This window comes from Parasteatoda tepidariorum, chromosome 10, assembly GCF_043381705.1.
Source record: "Parasteatoda tepidariorum isolate YZ-2023 chromosome 10, CAS_Ptep_4.0, whole genome shotgun sequence".
In the NCBI taxonomy this organism is placed as follows: Eukaryota; Metazoa; Arthropoda; class Arachnida; order Araneae; family Theridiidae; genus Parasteatoda; species Parasteatoda tepidariorum.
Window position 1 is genome coordinate 6,589,663 of NC_092213.1, and position 21,476 is coordinate 6,611,138.

The following is a 21,476-nucleotide window of genomic DNA, read 5'->3' on the forward strand; positions in this document are numbered from 1 at the left end:
AAAAACTTAATCTTTTTAAACGAACATAAAATATTTATTTCTTCTCTTCCAGATCAATGTAACGGATACTTACTTTTTATTTCATTATTATGCAGACATATTAATTCACTGTCGCCTCTAATCGAAAACAAAAATCTATTTATAACTTTTTATTCTAAATTTCCAACCGAAAAAATGTTTCGGTTGCATGGTTGTAATAATTCACATAAATTTGTTGGCGACTCGTGATCGCCAAGGTGTTCTTTTAAACCCATGTTGATATGCTAGTTGGCTTTGTTTTTGGCTATGATATATTATGATAAATCGCCAAATTTTGGATCTCCTACCCATTCTTTCTCTGTCCGTTGAGAATAAATATATTCACTTTTAATTTCAAATTTGTGGAGGCTGAGAGCCCTTTGGGGGCCTCCCAGTCTCAATTTTCTAACAGTCAGAAATGTTGTTCTGGCTTTATGATTTCTCAATAGAGAGTATTATTATTTCATCCCTTTAAGGGATTTCTTATTTAGGATGAAGATGTGGCCACTGTCGAAATCTTAAATTATGATTACTAAAACCTAAATTTACATTCAACGATTTGTACATTATTTCCTGGAAACTCAATTGTTCAACTCATTCATTAATGCCCTAAATGAACATTCATATATTGCACTATACAACAATACGGCTATTGACAGAGAAGCAAAGCCTTCCCTTACATGAATGATGCAGCCAAAGTGTCGGTGCTTTATACAGTAATATAATCCGGAATTCTTCACTGTATACTACCTGTGAAAGGGGTTTTGCAACTCTAATTAGAATAAAATCTAAAGAGAGAACTTTGTTTAGAAGAGGAGAAAATGGAGGAGAAATTGAATGATAGATTCAAGATTGTCTTATAAATCATTCCCTTTATTAGTAAATTTGCGGAAACAAGAATGCAAGATATAATAAAATTAAAACATATTATTTTAATTAGTTTTGTATTTTTAGAAACTTCAATTTAATTAATATTTGAACCGTGTAAAAATATTGGTAATAATATGGAATAATGCATGTTTTTTTGTTAAAATATTCAATTAATATTTCTAGAATGTGTACTGTGTGCCAAAATGAATCACCCTCAATACCTTTTGATCTAATGATCGAATCTTCACGTTCTATGACTCNTCGATTTTTTTGGGATCTTTTGAAGCAAGAAAAAAAACCTAGGAGATGATATCTTGTCCCTTCCTTTGCAACACACACACAATGTCTTTCGCATTCCTCATGGAGAAGCTAAAGCTGTCCCTCTTGAAGTATGTGAACAGTGGTTAAATGAAACGTTACCAAATTTACTTCAAGGATACAGTTAAAATGATGTTTTCAATAATGATGAAATGGCTTTATTTTTTAAATGTCTTCCAAATAAGACTATAATGTTTAAGGATGAAAACTGCTCAGGGGGTAAAATGAGCAAGGAACGTTTGACTGTCCTAGTTGGAAGGAATGCGTCTGGGACAGAGAAATTGCCCTTACTTGCTATCGGAAAATACCGAAATCCGCCGATGTTTCAAGAATGTAAAAACATATCCTTTGGATTACAAGTCTAACAAAAAGTTTTGGATGACATCAGTATTATATGAAGACTATGTAAGAAAATTGGATCAGAAATTCTTCGCTAAGAAAAGAAAACTGATACTCTTTATGGATAAATACATAGCGCATAGCGATCTACTAAATTTGAAAGCAGTAAACTTGCAGTTTCTCCCGCCAAACACTACAGCAAAGTTGCAGCCGATGGACCAGGGTATCATAAAGTGCTTCAAACAGTCTTATCGTAAATGACTTGTCAGAAAAATGATGTTAAATATTGTAAGCATTTAGAAGATTTGTAATTAATAAGCATTAATTAAATAATCCGACAATATTTTGAAAGTCCAAAACCGAAACTAACGGTAAGTCGAACTTCCGATATGTCGAAGTTTTTCGTCAGTCCTATCAGATTCGAGTTATCGCGAATTCACTGTATTTCAATTAGTTTTGTATTTTTAAAAACTTCAATTTAATTAATATTTGAACCGTGTAAAAATATTGTTAATAATATGGAATAATGCATGTTGTTTTGTTAAAATATTCAATTAATATTTTTAGAATGTGTACTGTGTGCCAAAATGAATCACCCTCAATACCTTTTGATCTAATGATCGAATCTTCACGTTCTAGGACTCAATCTTAATGGTTCAAAGGGGTGACTTCAAATATGCTACTTTAGTGCATGCGCTATTTTAAGTTACAAAATCAGACAAAAAAAACGTACTTCCCCTGAATAAACATATCTTTTTTTTTCAACGGATTCAAAATTCTGACCCACGAAATATAAGGGGTAATCGCAATCCTAATGGCCCTAATAGTTAGGTTAGGTGAGCAGCCCAAAGTTTTGACCCCTAAGTGTTAATTTTACTTTTTGCGTTTTCTTCCAAATCTCGAGAACTTTTTAAGCGAATTGAACATTTTTTATTCACTATTATTAAATTCTTTTATTTAAAGATAATTCCATGCAAAAAATAATTTTAGTCAATATTTATTACTTTTTATTATATTATTCAAAAATAGTCCAAAAAACTTCGAACTGTTAGGTATACATTTTTATAAGTCATTTTAAAGTATCTAATCTTACATAACAAGATATAAAATTTGAACGAAATTAGTTAAATAGTTCCTTAGAAATTGAATTTTCACCAAGAGCTATACTTTAAGCTCATGAATTATTCAAAAGATTTCGCTGAAATTTTGTATTCTGTCAAGTAAAATTTGATACTTTAAAATGACTTAAACATTTGTATACCTTACAGTTCAAAGATTTTTGCTCTATTATTAAATAAAATGATGAAAAATAATAAGTATTGACTAAAATTTATTTTTTTACATGGAAATTATCTTTGGATAAACGAATTTTATAATTGTGGGCTGAACTTTTTCAATTCTCTTAAAAAGTTCTCGAAATATAGTCGCTTTGGTGAATGTCCGAAATATTCGTTATATTCGATTTGATATTAATTTATTCGTTGATTTTATTACATTTATTCGATATTTTAATATCTGCTAAAAATAGATTAAGAGAAGCATCAATATTCGGATTACCGGGACAGTGGCACTTGACCTTAGAAAAACATTGATGTAAGACGTACCGGGTAAATGTGTATCGGCCAGTGGCACTGAATCTCAAAAAAAAAAAAAAAAAAAAAAAAAAAAAAAAAAAAAAAAAAACATCAGTGTAGGGTATACCGGTCAGTGGCACTTAACTAAACCTAATATATATTTCGGATATTTACCAAAGCGACTATGTGATTATTAACATTCATGAGTGGAAGTCAACAACCGCCCATTTCTGTCACAGTAAACTATACTCATGATCTTAATTGATTTTTCTAAATTATTTCCCTTTTACTTAATGTAGTACATATGAAATTATCTTTGTAAAGATACAAAAATTAAGATAATTAAAATTCTTTATTAATTAGTTAACTGTTATTTGCCGCATACAATGAACAAGGTGACATTATACTAGTTTACATTCTTTTCTGTTGATTTTATTGCTTAACAAAACGTTGAATCTTGGTTATTATCCGAACCTAACGATATGCAACAGAGAAGAGTGCAACCGTAAAGAGTTTTTGAAAAAAAAAATATGGAACAATAAACTGAAAAATTATGTTATAATAAAATGTTAAATTTTAGAAATAAAGATTGAAATATTATTTTTAAAAAAAGCATGACAAAATGTTTGAAACTATTATTTCATGAAACAGTTACATTTATTTTTAAAAAAATGCCTAACTGCATTTCAGTGTTATGTTGCTTCTTTTATGCCATGCTCAGATAGTTTTCTTTTAATGTTGGACTAACTATCAAGAGCAGAAAGAAGAAAAAATCAGCAAAATCAATACATTCAATACACAAGTGATACACAATCAATCAATCAATACACAAGTGAAGTTTTCAAGATCGTTGGGATTCGAACCCGGGCCACCTCATTGGCATGTGAGCTCTCTATCCCCACCACACCTCACTGTTTCTCTTTTGGAAAAACTTATATTCAGTAACTATTCATTGCTGCACAAATAAAGGAAAAAGAAAGCTGCATTATATACTCATTCATTATTTGCATTCTGAAAGATCCAAGATTACAATGAGATGCTTAAAATTTGATTTCGATAGAACTGGAATTCATTACACTCAACATAATTACAAAAATTCGATAATTAGAGCATATTTATGCAAAAATACATTTAAAATGAATTTCAAACTAGGAAAATAATTGTAAAGAAAAATCTCATTAAACAAACGATGATTCAAAAAGTTTCAATTCAAAAAATTAGTCAATTAAAATTAACACTATAAAAAAAATTTGGAAATGAAAATTTTCTTATAAGATTAAAAGTATAAATTTGTGAAAAGTAAACTGAAAATGTGCAGTTTGAAATTTAGGTTGAACGGGAAAAAATTAATCTAATTTGTATTTTCTTTTCTTTAAGACATTTTCCTCGCGTGTTTCTTGTTTTTCTTCTCTTTTCCTTTTAGAATTTCCAGATGTATATCTCCTCAAAGACATGGCTCTTAGAAAAATCAATCGCAAACATTAACATAAATAAACTACCGTGAGAAATATATTTTTATCTTTTAAATCAGTTCATTTTTATGCAAGGCTGTTCTGCAGTTCGAGGGACCATTTACACTGCATGTGATTCACACACCTCCGAGAAAGAAAAAAAAAAGGGAACCTGATTGGCGAGTTTTATACAGGAGAATAAATTTCAGTATATCAGCTTCTCATTTTCTTTAACTGGCGATTAAAATCTGTGGTCCTAGAAAGTTCACTTTAAATCTTCAAAACTTTTGAGTTAAATCCTTTTGGTACTTGCACTTCAAGAAGAGGAAGATCATTGATGCATAGACATGTGACCTATGACCTCAGCGTTAGCTGATCTTTTATAAGCAAGATGCCACGTAAAAGTCGAGTTAAGTCTCTCCACATGAATTAGAATGTTAATTAACGTGATATTAATTATATGCAACTCTGTATCTCAGATCAAATTTTTTTAAATATAATTATTTCTGTTCTACGCCTTTTACTTAACTTCGATTTATTATTTGTTTATGTACTTTTTTGTAGCAATAGCGATGTGTTTTTGTTTTGTGTGCCTAACAACTTCGATGCATTGTTAGTTTGCTTATGTTCTACATGCCCTCCTGATGGATTTTGTGTTAAGTAAGAAATATTTAGCTAAAGAATTGAAATCTTTTTGAAACAAAATAGAATGTGTCACTTAAGAGCATTGATGCTTGGTGGGCTTGACATACTCGAAATAGAATGAAAGGAACAGTTGATAACGTATACAAATGCCACGTTTCATCAACCAGTCAGGGTCGAAATAGCCACAATACGGCACTTGCAGACATCTCAATGTTTACTCAACTATATTACTCGTATTTCAACTGGAGCTCTATACAAATACAAGTTAAAATTGTTTAATAAATTGTCAGGAAATTTTATCGCTAAATAAAATCTAGATAACTTTTTATGAACAGACAGATAACTAAAAACAGAAAAAAGTAAAATTAATAAAATGTTCATGACAACGTTTGTAAAGTCAACTAAAAAGTATAATAAAAAAATCGATTTTTTTCTTCTTTTTGTCTGACAAAAAAAAATGTTGTAAGCATTATTTTCGTAATCAACTTTCCTCATCCCAAAAAAAGCACCCTCAATTTTATATTTTTAAAGTGCTACGCCGTTTGGTTTACTTTAGTTATCTGATGAAAATAAATAGTAAATAGTATTAGTTTAGTCCACTAAAAAAAAATCTGACAAAAAGGAATAGTATTAGTTTAAATCACTAAAAAAATTAATAAATAAAAGCGTTATATATCTTACGAAAATAAATAGTATTAGCTTAGTCCACTAAAAAAAAATTAAAGCTTTATTTATCTGATAAAAATAAGTAGTATAAGTTTAGCTTACTTAAAAAAAAAAGAAAAAAAAAGGTGTCTGTAATTTTCTAAGTAATTCAGTAATGACTAAGTCCGTAATGATTTAAACGTTAAAAAACTTTTTCGTACACATTAAAAGCGTAGCACTTAAAATTTTTATTGTTTTTTTTTTTTTTTTTTTTAATTTTAGTTACTTATTTATTTTAGACATTTTACTATTTTCTTCAAGTAACAATCCTTGTCATGTAAAAAATAACTCGCTGGGGATAAAAGATGTAAAAATAACTTTTAAAAAAAATGCATGAACAAATAACTTGATTGTGTGTTAGAACTTCCCTGCTATCTTTTTATTTCTGATGAACTTCATCAGGAATGGAAACTAACTTCGACGGCAATTTAAACAATATGCGTTGTGGGGTTAAACATGGCAGTTACAAACCATGTTAACTGTCTGCTATGAAAAGGTACCCCCCACCATAGAATCGAGTTAACATGTTTTATATACTAGTGAATTGTAGTTGTAATTTTGTAGTGGTAGAAACCCTACAGTACTCACCCACCAGAATTTTATCTGTGATAGAATTCGATGAACGGATGCCACTAATTGATTTATTGCTGTTTTGTGAGAGCCCGGGAGAGCTGTATTAAGATCACCGTATTTTTTTTAAGTGCGGAATGTGAGAGGTGTATTAAACTTCACGATCGTAGTCGCTCCTGACCCTCTCGAAGGCTGGGCTTAGGCTTAGGCTGAAGTTAGATACGAAGTACCTGTCCGCGAAGCGGACACTCCACTTCTTCATCCCTAGTAGTGCCCGTAGGTGCCTAACATAACGTCCTCTCGAAGGAACGCTGGAAATAGTAGTAACCTCGGCCTTTGGCGCGAAGCGCCACTTACCGTTTCATCGAATCTGTAGTAGAAACTTGAAAATCTAAATTTCAAGGATAAATAATTTTAAAAGTTCACCACAGCCTATCGCTGTGGAAGTCATGTGAGGAGATGTCTTGTAGGCACATAATTCTGGGACTCTGGGAGGAGGGAGCGGAGGAGCTTAACTAGCTCTTCATCTTTTAACAGTTCTTTCATTTCTTGGAACAGTCTAAGAAATCTGGTAGCAGGGTCTGTGGCATTCTTGGCTATCCTTTTTTTAGGGAACTTCCTGGGTCTTGCACCGCAGCCCGAAAAACAGGCTGGATACTCACCATTGCAGTTAACATATGAAGCAGGTTCGGTGTAAGGCTTCGTACATTCGTACGTGTAGAGATCTTTGGCACATTTCATGCAGGCGGGAACAGTGGCTGTACAACTTCGCTGTGTGTGCCCAAATTTCTGACATTTTAAGCATTGGACTTGAAATCGTCCGCCTCTGAAACGTTCAATTTTAACTGGTCTCTCTAGGATAAAGTTGATGTTGAAGATGTTACGGCTGCTGCTGGTATCCCATTGGATGATGAGGAATAGTGGGAGGGGCCTAAACTCCCGCCCACTTCTTCTCTTGAGTTGCACTATCATTTCCGGGGAAAGTCCAAATTCTTTGAGATATTTCTCTAATTCGAGAATATCTGTATCACTATTCAGGCCTCGGATGAGGGTTTTTAGCTTTTTCTTTGGAGAATTGTCCAGAGTTGAGGTAGTAGTAGTGGTGGGCTCTACCGGAACGGCATTCTCCACACACTCTGCCAGTACTAGGTCCGCTGGGGGTGGCGGGAGCTGTAACTGGGGTAGGGCAGGTAGGCTTGCCCTCTGTATCTGTGACTGCTAGTGTTGCCTGGTTAACACTAGCCTTCACCTTTTTCTTCTTTCTCTTGATCTTTTTCTCGGGGGGTTCTGGAATATCTGAAGTATCCATTTGAGTGGTAGTCTGTGCTTGCGTCTCAGGCTCAGTGCTTGGAGTAGTTAAGTCTGGAACAGTGGTTTGAGTATCCATGAGTTCCACTGAAGTCTCCGAAGTTTCAGTCTGCCGGGGTGTTTCCGTCTTAGAAGTGTCATTGGTCTTTTTTGTAGTCTCAGTCATAGTAGTCACCCAGGCATTCCGATCCTCTCTGAATTCAGCATCGCCAGGGAATAGCTCCATCCTTCATTCAGGCTTGCATAGCCTGAAAGAAGGATGGAGCCTTCATTCAGCATAGGCTTGTACGTTGGTTATTGCATGGTTGTCTTTAGGATTTTTAACAACCAGTTCCCTAAAGTAGTTGATATTAAAATCAATTGCTTCCTTGGTCGTAAATTCCGCTAATGGGTGTCTATTGGGTGACTTATTAGACATCGTTTTGCCACCGCATCTATGGTAAGAAGACATTGTAGCTGGGGAGCTCAGTCACAACACAACTTGACTCCTCGACGTCTCAAGAGAGAGAATCCTCTCCTCTCGAAGGCAAACTGTCATCTCCTTAAGTACTGGACATCAGCCTCTTCACTCGCTTCCTTGGCCGCCGGTTGTATTCCTCCGCCGGTATTCATCCGCGCAGGAACTATTCCGGTTCGTCCTCATACCTTCTGTCTTCGATCCTTCTACCTCGGCTTATCATGCTATCTTAGCTGTCGCAACCAACCGCCTCTATATGCGTGATTTTATTTATATACTTCCTTTTTAATTGTCGTCACTATCATACAAGCGAGAAAGAAAACATGAAATGAATGATTAAGATGAAATGAAGTAGAGTGTTGGGTACATGCTATAAATCACATAATTGTGTTTAATCACGAGGTTGTACATGGCGTGTTAACGTTACAGATTTAAAGATTTTATTTTATAACCGTCGTTGAACAGTTGACCCAATTTTGAGTTTACGATTACCAATGAACAATTCCATAGCCTTGTCATTTTGAACCCAATCCAGAAGACAAGGGGACTCCTGGATCAAGTATTGGGAGAAATTCGGCTTCGTGGAGGCCTTTTCTGATTTAAATAACTCACAATTGCGTTACTAGGAGAGGAAAACCACGAGAACCTCACACGTTTAGCTTGACGACAAGGGGACTCTAACCCATGATCTGTCTACCGCTGAAGATACTTTACTTCAGCACTGCGGTCAGAGCGAACCGTTTGTGGGATTCGTATCGACCAGCCATCTCTAGGATGCGAAACCGGGTTACCTCATTGGGAGACGACAAGCGTTCTCTTCCCTGAGCCACCATGGCTCCGATTTAAGGATTGGAATTATCCAGTTGTGTCAAGATTATATCAAAGTTTAAGGACTGCGATTATCCATTGTATCAATTTTTGAACCAGTTTTAATTGAATACCTGCAAGCTATGTCCCACGTTTGTGTCTAACCTGATGGGCGGACCAATTTTATTAGATCCTAACTAAAGGTTATAAAATTGGATGTTAATATGTGATCCAAGCAAAAGTATCCAATTATATAAGATCTAAATAAAAGGAGGAGTGGAATAAACTACGCAGTTTACATGACCAAAAAGATAAGAAGCCTATTTATATGGTAAGAATCAAACTTTACGGGGTTTATATATAGTAAACCATCTTTACAGAAACTAAACAATAGAAAACTCTTAAGTAATATTACTGAAATTAAATTCAGCCATCTTTACTGAGATTGAATTGCGGGAAAACAGCATTTCGTTGTGTATTTTCTTTTATTTTCTGCTCTTTTAATGCATCCACTCTTTTAATACACTCACACTTTTAACAAGTTTTAATCTTCACTGGAAGAAATAATAAAATAAAACTTTTCAAAACAAATTTTAAAACTTTTCTAGAAAGAAGGAAAGTAATTTTGCAGGAATTGCAGGTTTTTGTCATGGCACAAATATCACAAGATCATCCAGTGGATGACGTCATCAAAAACATCCCACAAAGGTGGTCACCTGGTGGACGTCCACAAGACATCCAAATTAGATCCTGGGAAAATCCAGTAGATGTCCAACAGACATTCACCATAGCTTTTGCGTGGATGAGGCATGGATAATTTAATCCATAGTTTATACAGACATGGACGTCTTATCGAAATATTCCTGATCTGCTGAAAGGCGTGTAACGAACATGCCCTTTGTATATCGTGCATATACGAATATTTATACGAATTACATATTATAATATAGTATTTAACATGTTTATGCCCTCAATAGATGGAAGAGTGTAAAAACCGAAGTAAAAATTTTTAATTTCTTCATTTCTTCACCAGGAAATAGTACTTTACTTGTGTGTCTTCTATGTAATAAAACTATGTCGAATAAATCAGTGAAACCTTCCAAGCTTAAGGAATATTTAATTTCCAAGAATTGTTATTTGCTAATTTTCTAAGAATTAATTTTCAAAGAATTGCTACTTGCTAAATGTTCAGAAGCCGATTCAAGAGGTGAAACGTTATTTACTGAACTAAAAGCTACCCTTGACTAATATCATTTCTGCAGCTACTGACACTACTCCGGCTGCGAATTGCCAAACCATACCATAGATTATAAACGTGGCAATTGCAGGTGGAATTGTATAATTGTTGGAATTGAATTCAAAAATGTTATCACGCTTTAAAGTAATAGTTTCTTGCAAACGAAATAATCCATATTTTTAAAATAAAGTTTGAAAGCGTTTGTTTCGTTACTAGAAGCATTCATTGTAAAAAAAATATATTAAATTACTTTTTTTGCATAATTTTATTAAATTGCTTTTTTTTGCAATGAGATGAGATCTTAAACTCCGTGAAAAATTGATTCAATTCCTTAATATATATAAAAGTCCGTAAATACATCATTCATTATGGAGGTCATAGATAACTTGATACTCTTTCAAGGTAAGACTAATAAATGCAATTAATAGAAATGCACAATTTTAAAAATATATTGTATTTACATATTGCGTACAGGTTATTCTGCAACGATCATACGTAACATAAATTTATAGATTCCTAAATACTGTTATATGAGTTTGGTAATTAAAAATATAATTAAAAAATATAATTAAAAAATAACATAATTAAAAAATAACATAATTAAAAAATAACATAATTAAAAGATAACATAATTAAAAAATAACATTATTACAAAAATCGCAAAATTAAAATAATTTTCAACCTTCAATTAAAAACTTCCTGTTGTCAAATATTAATAATAATTATAATTTTTAACAACTTTTTTAGGCACAAATTTTTAATTTTCGAACTTAACACTATCCTTCATATGAAATATCAGAAAATTTATAAAAGAAAAACTATATTTTAAAATTGAGACATTGGCGACAACAGAGGTTAGATGTATGTGCTGAATTTAAATAAATTATGTGTAATAAAACTCACATTTAAGACTTAGATCAATTTATCATCAGGTCATAAGAGTGTTTTTTAATAAATAATTGTAGCGATTGTTTGATTTATAATTGTAAGTCCTGGGTGTTTAATGTTAAGTTATATATTTCTTTTGAAATAATTTTTGAAATATGCAAAGCAGGGCGGCATTCATTTCAACTTAAAAATCATCAACTTAACTTTCAATAACTATAGATAAATAAAAAACAAAAGTTTGATAAAAACTTTTCTAATTCTAACTCTAATTCTTTCTAAATAATATTTAAGTAAAACACAATCACTTCGCCTGAGTCATTTCGTAAGAAATTCTAAACTTTTTAATTTTACAAGTTAGGTGAAAACTAAATATCCTACAATAGGGGTAGGGAATTAAGGAAATTCTAAATCTAAAGTTTGAGTCCTAGAACGTAAACATCTGATCATTAAATCAAAAGTTAGTTTCAGATTTTTTGTTTACTGCTCACTGTACACTAAAACATGATTTTTTTTTCTTTTGAAATTTTGATTTTAATGCCCTTACTTCAACCTCCTTCGAATTATGCTTACTTTATAAATTTAATCTCAACTTTATTTTTCTCTTCACTTTTAAACTGTAAAAGACTTTTTCTCCATTTGTAAATTATGAAAAAAGTAATTAATCTGATTGCGTAAACAGTTAATTCATTAAAATTGGACATTCTCAATTAATTCCTTTTAATAGTCATTTATATTATTAATAATAATTATTTGCACAGAATTATAATAAAGGAAAGTTTGATTAGAAATTTAAAAGTTTTTGCTGCAATAATTAGGGAATCTGTATTGACAAATTCAAGCAATTTTTTTTCCGGTGCAAAATGCATTTTTATTTAAAATGGAACAATACTGACTTAATATTTGTACGATAAAAGACTCTCTAATCGCTAACACCGATGACAGGAAGCAATTTCGTTTTTTTTTCTTCTTTTCCACAAAAAGTTTAAAACTTAAATTGTTGTTCTTTCATTATAAAGCAATCGTATAATATTCTCGTATCATGTAAAACTTCATGACGAAGTTACTTATCTACCGTTTTACAATTATAAAATGAAGTAATTATTGAATTCTACTTGCATTTTAAAATGTAATATTCAATTATTCAATGAATTTTACAACTATTACTATAAAACTGTGTATAATGAACATTTCAACTAAAATAATTAGTACAAAATAGCTGCTAAAAATTCTCTTAAGCATTTATAAATATTATACATTTATAAATTTTAGCTTTTCGCAATATTGCTAAATAATCTCTACGTCGAAAAATATTTAAAGAATTCCATAATAACTGAAAATTAAATAAAATTTTAAAAAAATTGTAAATGGTTATCGAGCAGAACCATTAAGTTTAATTAATGAATATAGAATTGGAAACTAAGTCTCTGCTAAACAATAAAAAAAATTAATCTTTTAAGTAAGCAAACTTTATTGTAATAATCATTTCCTTATTACGGATTAAAGGTTATTGTGAAATTATTAATTCTAATTAGTGGATGAGTTGGTAAGGAAGTTCACTACTCGAAATACATTTAATGAAAGTTATGAAAATATAGAAAGGTCTATGGAGGTAATAATATATAATTTTTTTTATCTTATTTTTATTACGACCTTCTAAAAAACGCTAATAAACACAATTATGTTAACAGATACAAACGATTATGTCGGCGCTATAACAAAAAAATGCGCTTCATATTTCATTTAATGCAGAAGAATCTAATGAAGATCAGCTTATTTGAAACTCTGAAATGTCACACCCATATATAGCTTGGTGAATGATAGATACGTGATACCGAAAACAAAACAAAAACATAAGCACACAGCGTTTTGGCGATTTGCGAGAACGCTCTTTTAACGCCAATAGAAATTTTCGCCAACCCTTTTATAATCTATGGTATGGTTTGGCAATTCGCACTCCGGCTATGGTAGGATAATGGAATGGAAGATAGCGACGCTTTCTGGTCACATAAAAACAAGCTGTACCGAATGTATTTTCAGTACCAATTTTGCCATATTTTTACGAAACTAATTTGAAACTACATGGTCACCAAATTCAATTTAATTTTTTGTACAAACAAAATTTGGGAAGAAAATGTTCTCAGTTTTCAGATCTTTCGAAATTGCAAAATGGAGATGAAGATTTGCTTGCTCACTGTCAACATTTTACGACTCTTCTTGTAGACCTGAACCAAAGATTTGAAGACATTCTTCACTTGGACAAAGGGTTTTGAACCCTTTGGTGCTCTCAACTCCAAACTCAGAATGTTTGAACAAGAATTCCACGAGTTCTGTTTATAAAAATAAATCCCAATTTTATATCCTGCATTATGGGTTATTGTACAGAAATTGTTGACCGCTTTCCCGTCTTTCTATTTGGGAGGACGTGAATTCAGTTCCGTTATGAACACCATCACAAAAAAAAAGATTAAAAAGAAAGGGGAAAAAATAGACGAAATTAGTGGTTGTGGGGATTCGCGGTTGTTACTCACTAACATTGGCCGAACATAAATACACTCATGAAATCTCATTACGTTCAACCAAGTCATTAATTTTTTTAAATTTTATTTTAAGCATAAGTTATAATTTCAATAAATACTTCTTCAACAAAATGTTTTTTTTTTAAATTTATACTTTTTATAGTATGCATTCATGTATTTTTTCACTTGGGGTTCCGTGGGCAAGTTTTGACTATAAAAAGGGGTCCTTGGGTCAAAACAGTTTGAGAACCACTGACCTAGATAAGAATTATCAAAATCACTGCCTTATTTTCATTTTTCGCAAATTTTTCATGCTTAAGTTATGCAGAATTTGAATTAAATTTTTAAATATTAAAACATTTGACCACAAGCGCTTTTCCTTTCCCAGAACTGAGGCTTTTCCCCATATTGACGTATTGCGACATTTTCGAAATAAGCGTTGACAGCGCTAGCTTTACACTTGACCTAACAGTCAATGAGATATAATTATGATTTGTAAGCTCACAACAGTTATGAAAATAGCATATTATTCGCAAAAAAAGTATTATTTCATATGACGATGGAGTCCTCGAAAGACAGCCTTAATTTGGCCTATAGCTTTTCCATAGTATCTTCACCGGAAAACTTTGAATCAACTCCTCAGCAATACTTCCTTCAACCATGGCTTGTGATAGTTATGAAAATTTATCATTATTTAAATTGAGATCATTATCAATTTTTTGAAATTGTCCCCAAAAATCTAACCAAAATCTAACTAAAATCCAATTTCTAATATCTTCATTAAAAACAGGTGGTTGTATTTTAGGATAACATAACGTATTTCTTGACAAAGCTTTCTCACCAAATAAGGAATCTTCTCTCTCAGAACTAACAAATTTTATATGTTTCTGTTCAAAAAGACGCCAATGATCAATATATCTTTCCGATTAACCAAATTCAACCGCACATGTTGCTTCATCAACTTTACTAGCATTAAGACTGTCTCTGATTTTAATTTCTGCATCTATCAATAAGTTCGCTTTTTGTTCAATGAGTTTAAGTTTAATTAGTTAAGTGATTAGATTATCACGAGCTGAAATGCATTTTTTTTTATTTGATTAAAAACTTCGTTCACTTCAAAAATATGAAAATTGAAAATAACAGTTGACATGTTTCAAGCGCTCGCAAAACGCGCCGATTTTCAGAACTGTCTGGTAAAGACATATAAAACTTGAAATATAAAACTTAAAGTTGCCAACGAAAAATAGAACCACAAAGATGAGGAAAAAAACTAGAAAAACCACTGTAGCCGAGAGAAAAAAAAAATAATAAAGGGAACAAGAAAAAACACAGTGGCCGAGAGAAGCAAATCAGGGTAAAATGCATTTCTACGCACCCTGGACAGGAGGTGTTGAACGAATGTCGTTAACAAGGGAAGCAGCATTCATATTAATTCCATGGCATCAAGATTAGCTAATGTGACTGTGGTAGGGTGAAAATAATTTTGGCGTTTTAGAAATGAAATTTATTATCAAGATTCCAACAATGTGAAGTAATTGATGATTTATCGTATTCTTGATACCGGGCATTTCTATCGTATTCCTTAAGTCTATATTTTAAAACGCGTCTAGTTTGTCATTTATTTGTCATATTAGTAGTCATTATCATTGGTTCAAAAAAAGTAACATTAAATATGCTGATAAAATAGCGCCAATCGAGAAGATCTAATCTTTAAGAAAATCAATCACAAAATTGTACTTTATTTTAATAAGCATACCTGTTTTGGGCAGGTTAAGATTTTTAGCCATCAAAATCTTTTAGTATCTATAATCTGGTAAATATGGTCCGAATCTTAAAGTAGACTTAACGTCTTGGGAGGGAATTCAAGCCTCCCAAGAACTAAATATGTCTGCTAAATCGTATCATTTGTTTATTCCACGATTCAGCAACCAATCAAATTCGACACTTACGCCTGACAACCCATTTAAATCTGATCCGAAAATTGATTCAGCGTAATAAACCAAGTCTAATACCTATAACGTTAACACGCCATCTTGTTTAGACACAATCAGCTGATTTCATAGATCATCTTCGTATCGATTGCAGATAACCAATTGAGAGAATTGTTTTTAATCGTAATTATACAATTGAACATTTTCACTTTTCCACAACAAACAATTTAACAATTTTTAACTTACATTCTTTTTAAATGGCAGGAAATTCGTTTTTAATCTGATTGTTGTTGTTGTCTTATGCTACTTGTCAATACTAACAAGCCTATTTTAAGGAAGAAGGGTGCGTTTCTTCTTGTTTTCCAGTGGCGCCATCTATGATAAAGAATTCGACTTCTGCCACACACATGCACCACAGCCCGTTTTACAGGGAGGACACATTCACACGCCATCCATCTGCAGAAACAAAAAGGAAGGGAAACTCCTCTATATGATTTATCAATAGAAAATCAATTTTACACTGTTTAAAAGAAGGGTAAACATCTTAACGGATTTAAACAATAGAATATAAATCTTTTACAGGATTAAGAAATAAGGAATTTAATTTACAGAGAATAAAAAAAAGGGGATCTGACTGATAATAAAAAAAATTCAAAACCCCTAGTGTTTATTTCACTTCTGGTAATATTTTTGCAATCACTTATAAAGCTGCACTATCCAAATTTATTATTTATTTCTAAAAGTTATTTAAATTTTTGGTCATGTGCTCAGTTGAAATCGTGAAAAAAACTTGTATGATATAAATTTTTTATATCATCCTAATTCAATTAAAATTTAAGCAATGAAATTTAAAATTTTATTAAAAATGAACAAATGAATAAAACTTAAATAGATACGAAGAAATAGAACTTTGAAAAGCTTTTTTTTTTTTTTTTTAAATTTGTTTCTCCAAAACTGACTTCAAATTTCAGATTTATTACTTAAAATTGCCTTATTTTGTAATATTTAAAAATGTGAAATGCGCAAAAAAATAAACTGACCACCCTTAATAACTTTTGATCTAATGATCGGATCTTCGCATTCTAGGACATAATCTTAAGGGTTCGTGGGACTGACCTCAAACGTGATAATTAGTTAATGCCGACGATATTTTACGATACGAAATAAGACATAAAAACATACCTTCTCTGAATAAACATACATTTTTTTCAACGGATTCGGATTTCTGACCTTCAAAATAGAAGGGGCAGTCGCAATCTGGAAAATAGGGTCCCAATACTTTGGTCAGTTTGGACCCCTTAATGTTAGTTTACTTTTTGCGTATTTCGCTATAGCTCGAGAAATTTGAAAGAGAATCGAATTACTTTTTACACACAATTATAAAATTCATTTATCCAAAAATAATTCTATGCAAAAAAGTAACTTTTAATGAATATTTATTATTTTTATTATCTTATTTAATATTAGATAAACAAAAAACAAACGAAAACAACAACAAACAAAAACAAAGAAAATTACAAACGAAAGCTTGTATCAACACCAAAGTCGGGCAAAATTTAATCAGAAATTAAATCAATTAATTTTAATTTATACGAGAAGAAGTCATTCTTTACAGCATTACAGTTGTAAGGATTACAATAAGCTATATTTCTTTCTAAAGGTGGCATTTTTACACCGAATTGTTATTTGATATTGTTTCGAATTAGGATCAGAGATGGGCATTTGTCATTCAGAATAATGAATAAAGAATGATGAATAATTATTTAAAATCTGAATAATGAATAAAGATTTATTCATTAGTCATAAATATTTTGAATAAAGAATAAATCATTCATTATTCTTTATTCAGTATCCTTTATTCATTAGTCAAGAATAACTGAATAATTTCACTGGTCAACAAAAATAGGCACGGAATACTCTGACTACGATTATGACAACTACAAATAAAGCGTTAATCCTTTTCAAGTATATTTATATGATGCTTGAGGAAATTTACTTTTGTCTAACATATTGCATACTTTTGAGAAATGGTTCCATGGCAAAAAAAGCGTTTAATTTTTTAAGTAAAAATCTGTTTTAAAAAGTTAAAATAAGATTATCGTTTGCTTTCAAAAACTGTAAGAAATTGCGTTTTATAGATTTTGGAACAAAATTTTAAAATGAACTTAAGTAACTAAACTGTTATAAACCTACTTTTTAGCACAACTAAGTATGTTAAGCTGGAGTAAGTTAAAATAACATAAAAATAAATATCCATACTTAGTTTTATAGTTAAATTCCTAAAATAAGACATTTAAGAGCAAACGATGTTTTGTATCTCGTTATAGACAAAGACAAAGCCATTGCATTTTTCGCTGGTTATTCAAAATTTTATTCAGAAGAATTAGTCATGACTAATGAGTTTATTCATCAATCATTATTCATAAATTTTTTATACATTTGCATGATGAATGATGAATAATGACTAAATTTTCATATGAATAATCATTCAGAATAAATTTATTCTGAATAAATTTAGTCATGAATAAAATTTTCGTGAATGATGCCCATCACTGATTAGGTTACATACAATTTTGTTAAATTTCCACTAAATAGCATATTATAAGCATAAATTTCTTATTGTCGTGTCAAAAATCGTAGTATTTTTTTTATATAATAAAAGCTCTTCTGAACAATTTAAAGATGTGACCTATCATTATTTTACTGTAAGTCCCTCAACTCTCTTCGAGATCTAATTGTTGCATTTTAGTTTATGTAAGTAATAAATGGCTTTTTAAGCGTTAAAGGTACTGTGGGACTATCGCAAATAAATGCAATGATAAATTAATCGAATTATTTTAATTACCAAAAATAATATACGAAAATATGACCAAAATGTATTCCCTGCGTTGGCCGGGAGTCGAACCCGGGTCAACTGCTTGGAAGGCAGCTATGCTAACCGTTATACCACCAACGCTTACTTTCAGAGCTTTATTTCTTTTACGTAAAGAAAAATGCAAACAAATACTGGGTCAAAACAATGAAGAAGAAAGATTCCAACAGGTGAATAAAGAAAATCCTCAGAGCAAAACTTGTTTCAGCGTTTTTCTTTCATGAGTAAATAAAAACTTCTGATCTCTCGTTTAACTTAATTTTTAATTAGAAGCATACAAAATATGATGTAATATTCACGTCGCTGTTGAGAGCAAAATTCTTCCGTTTCTGCATTAAGCCGCATTTTTGTTAAAATAAAAAATTTAAAAAAGAAAAGAGTCCTGCTGCTGTTATGGGTGTTAAACTTTGCACTGTACTTTGTTTTGCAGCATAAAAAATTTAGGATTTAGAAACTTGATATTACTACAGTGTGTAGAAAAATGCATTGGGTGAACGGTGGAATAAAATAATTAACATTGGATGATTATTAACTGTTAAACTTGGAGTAAAATATACCCAATGAGCCAATTTACCATCAGTAGGAACGAAATAAAAAAGTTTTTTATTTCTCTGGACATGTGTGGAAATTTGACGCCTGAAAAGATCATTTGCAATTATAAATTTAAGACGAGTTATTTCAATTTTAATAAATTTCATCTCCTATTTATCTTTCTCCTTTTTTGTTGAAATAATAACTATTTATTCATTGCTAAAGAAATGTTGCTCCCTCGAGATCTTTATTTTATAATGCTCGCATTTCAGTTGATGTTGAAAGTAAGAATAAATGAGTAAATAAAATAAAGTGAGAAATAAGAGAGCGAGATTAGATTTTACCACATAACGTGTTAATTTATAAAGAAACTTTAAAAAATGTAACTCGAAAACTTTTAAAAAATTTAAGAGAGATAAAAACAGTTTCTGTTTGAATTGTTATAATCAAATAAGGTTGTCGTAATACAGTGCTTGTGATATTGCTGCATCTCACGTGACCCGAACTGTTTTTATCCTAACTGTTTTAACTCATTTTAGTAGTTTATTGTTCGCAATGAAAATATTTTAAACGAGTTAGTCGAAAATTTCAATGCAATGAAAAAATTAAAGATAAAATTTGAATTTTATGAACTACAAACAAGCACAACTACAAACAAAAAAACTTCAAACGTTTGTCAGATGGAGAACCCAATCGTGTTGTCTCTAACAAAAGATTCAATAACCATATCACAATGCGCAAAATAAAATAAAAAAACAGATCACCCTCAATAACTTTTAATCTAACGATCGGATCTTCACGTACTAGGACTCATTTTTAAAGGTCCGATTGGATAACCTCAAAGATATTAATTAATTAGCACAGACAAATTTTTAGTTACGAAATTGGAAGCAAAAACGTACTTTTTCCGAATAAACATTTCTTTTTTTTTGAATGAATTCAGATTTCGACACTCAAAATATAGATTGTTGCCGCAATCTGGAAAATAAAGTCCCAAATAGTTAGATCAACAGAGCTGCTCAGAGTTTGGACCCCTTAATATAATATTACTTTTCTTACGTATTTCACCTTATCTCGAAAACTTAGGTGAATTAAAAGAAATTTTCACGCAATTATAAAATTTGTTTATCCAAAGATAATTCCATGCAGAATATAACTTTTAGCAAATATTTATTATATTTTTATTACTTTATATAATAAAGGGCGGAATAAATTTTAATTATAAGGTAAACAATTTTTACAACATTTTAAGGAATATAATTTTACATGTCAAAATACAAAATTTGAATGAAATTGGTCGACTAGTTCCTGAGATATTGAAGTTTTAAAATATAACTTTTGTGAAATTCGATTTCTCAGGCTGATTATTCGGCTGATTTTACTTAATATTTCTTTGCCATGTAAAATTATATCGTTTAAAAAGATGTAAAAAAATTTATTTCAATAAAATTAAATTTTTTTCCACTAGTATTAATTATAATAATAAAAAATTTAAATATTTACTAAAAATTATTTTTTACATGGAATTATAATCGGATAAAGGAATTTTATAATTGTATTCCAAAAATTTTTCAATTCCCCTAAAAAAATTTCGAGCCATTGTGAAATACGCAAAAACTAAAATTAACATTAAAAGGTTCAAACTTTGAGCGGATCTTCTGACCAAAATTAGGAACATATTTTCTAGATTGAGGCAACTCCCATATTTTGGGGGACAGAAATCTGAATCCGTCGAAAAAAAGATATGTTTATTCAGAGAAATTAAGTTTTTGTGCCTGATTTCGTAACTTAAAATATCATCTGCATTAACTAATTAGTATATTTGAGATCACCCTCACGAACCATTAAGAAGTCCTGGAACGAAAAGATCCGTTAATTAGATCAAAAGTTATTCAGGGTGATCCGTTTTTTATTTTGCACACAGTACATATACATTATGTTTCTAAAAATTCGATCAATAATAAATAAAATTAACTGCCAAAAGCACATATTTTGATTCTTGTGAAAAATTCTAATACGTAAACAAGACAAACTTCAAAACACGCAACAACAAAAACAAAAAAACTAAATTAACTCAAAGGGATACAAAATTTTGTCACTTTTCTGACTAATTATTTGGAATAAGTTTTCCAGATTTCATCGACCTCGCATATTTTGTGATTCAGAAATTTGAATCCTTCAAAAAAGCAAAATATAAATAAATAAATAAATAAAATTATTTCTAGAAAGTGCTTTCATTTCGTAACTTATTAAATTGCGCTAACTGGTCATAATGTTTAAAATTTTCTTTTTGATCCATTGAATTTAAATTTTACTACGTGAAAATGCTTTCATTATATCAAAAGTTATCATAGAAGGGAAAATTTTTAATTAGTAATGTTGTTTAAAGTTGATCGTTGTATATAAAATTCCAATTATTGTGACGTTAAACTCTATATT

At 30.8% G+C, this 21,476-nt stretch overlaps 1 non-coding gene across 1 annotated transcript; it reads right to left on the reverse strand.

Moving 5' to 3' along the window:
* Positions 1–18,518: 18,518 nt before the first annotated feature.
* Positions 18,519–18,590, reverse strand: TRNAG-UCC (transfer RNA glycine (anticodon UCC)). Its single transcript has one exon. It is a non-coding gene; the product is annotated as a tRNA-Gly (tRNA).
* Positions 18,591–21,476: the final 2,886 nt, after the last annotated feature.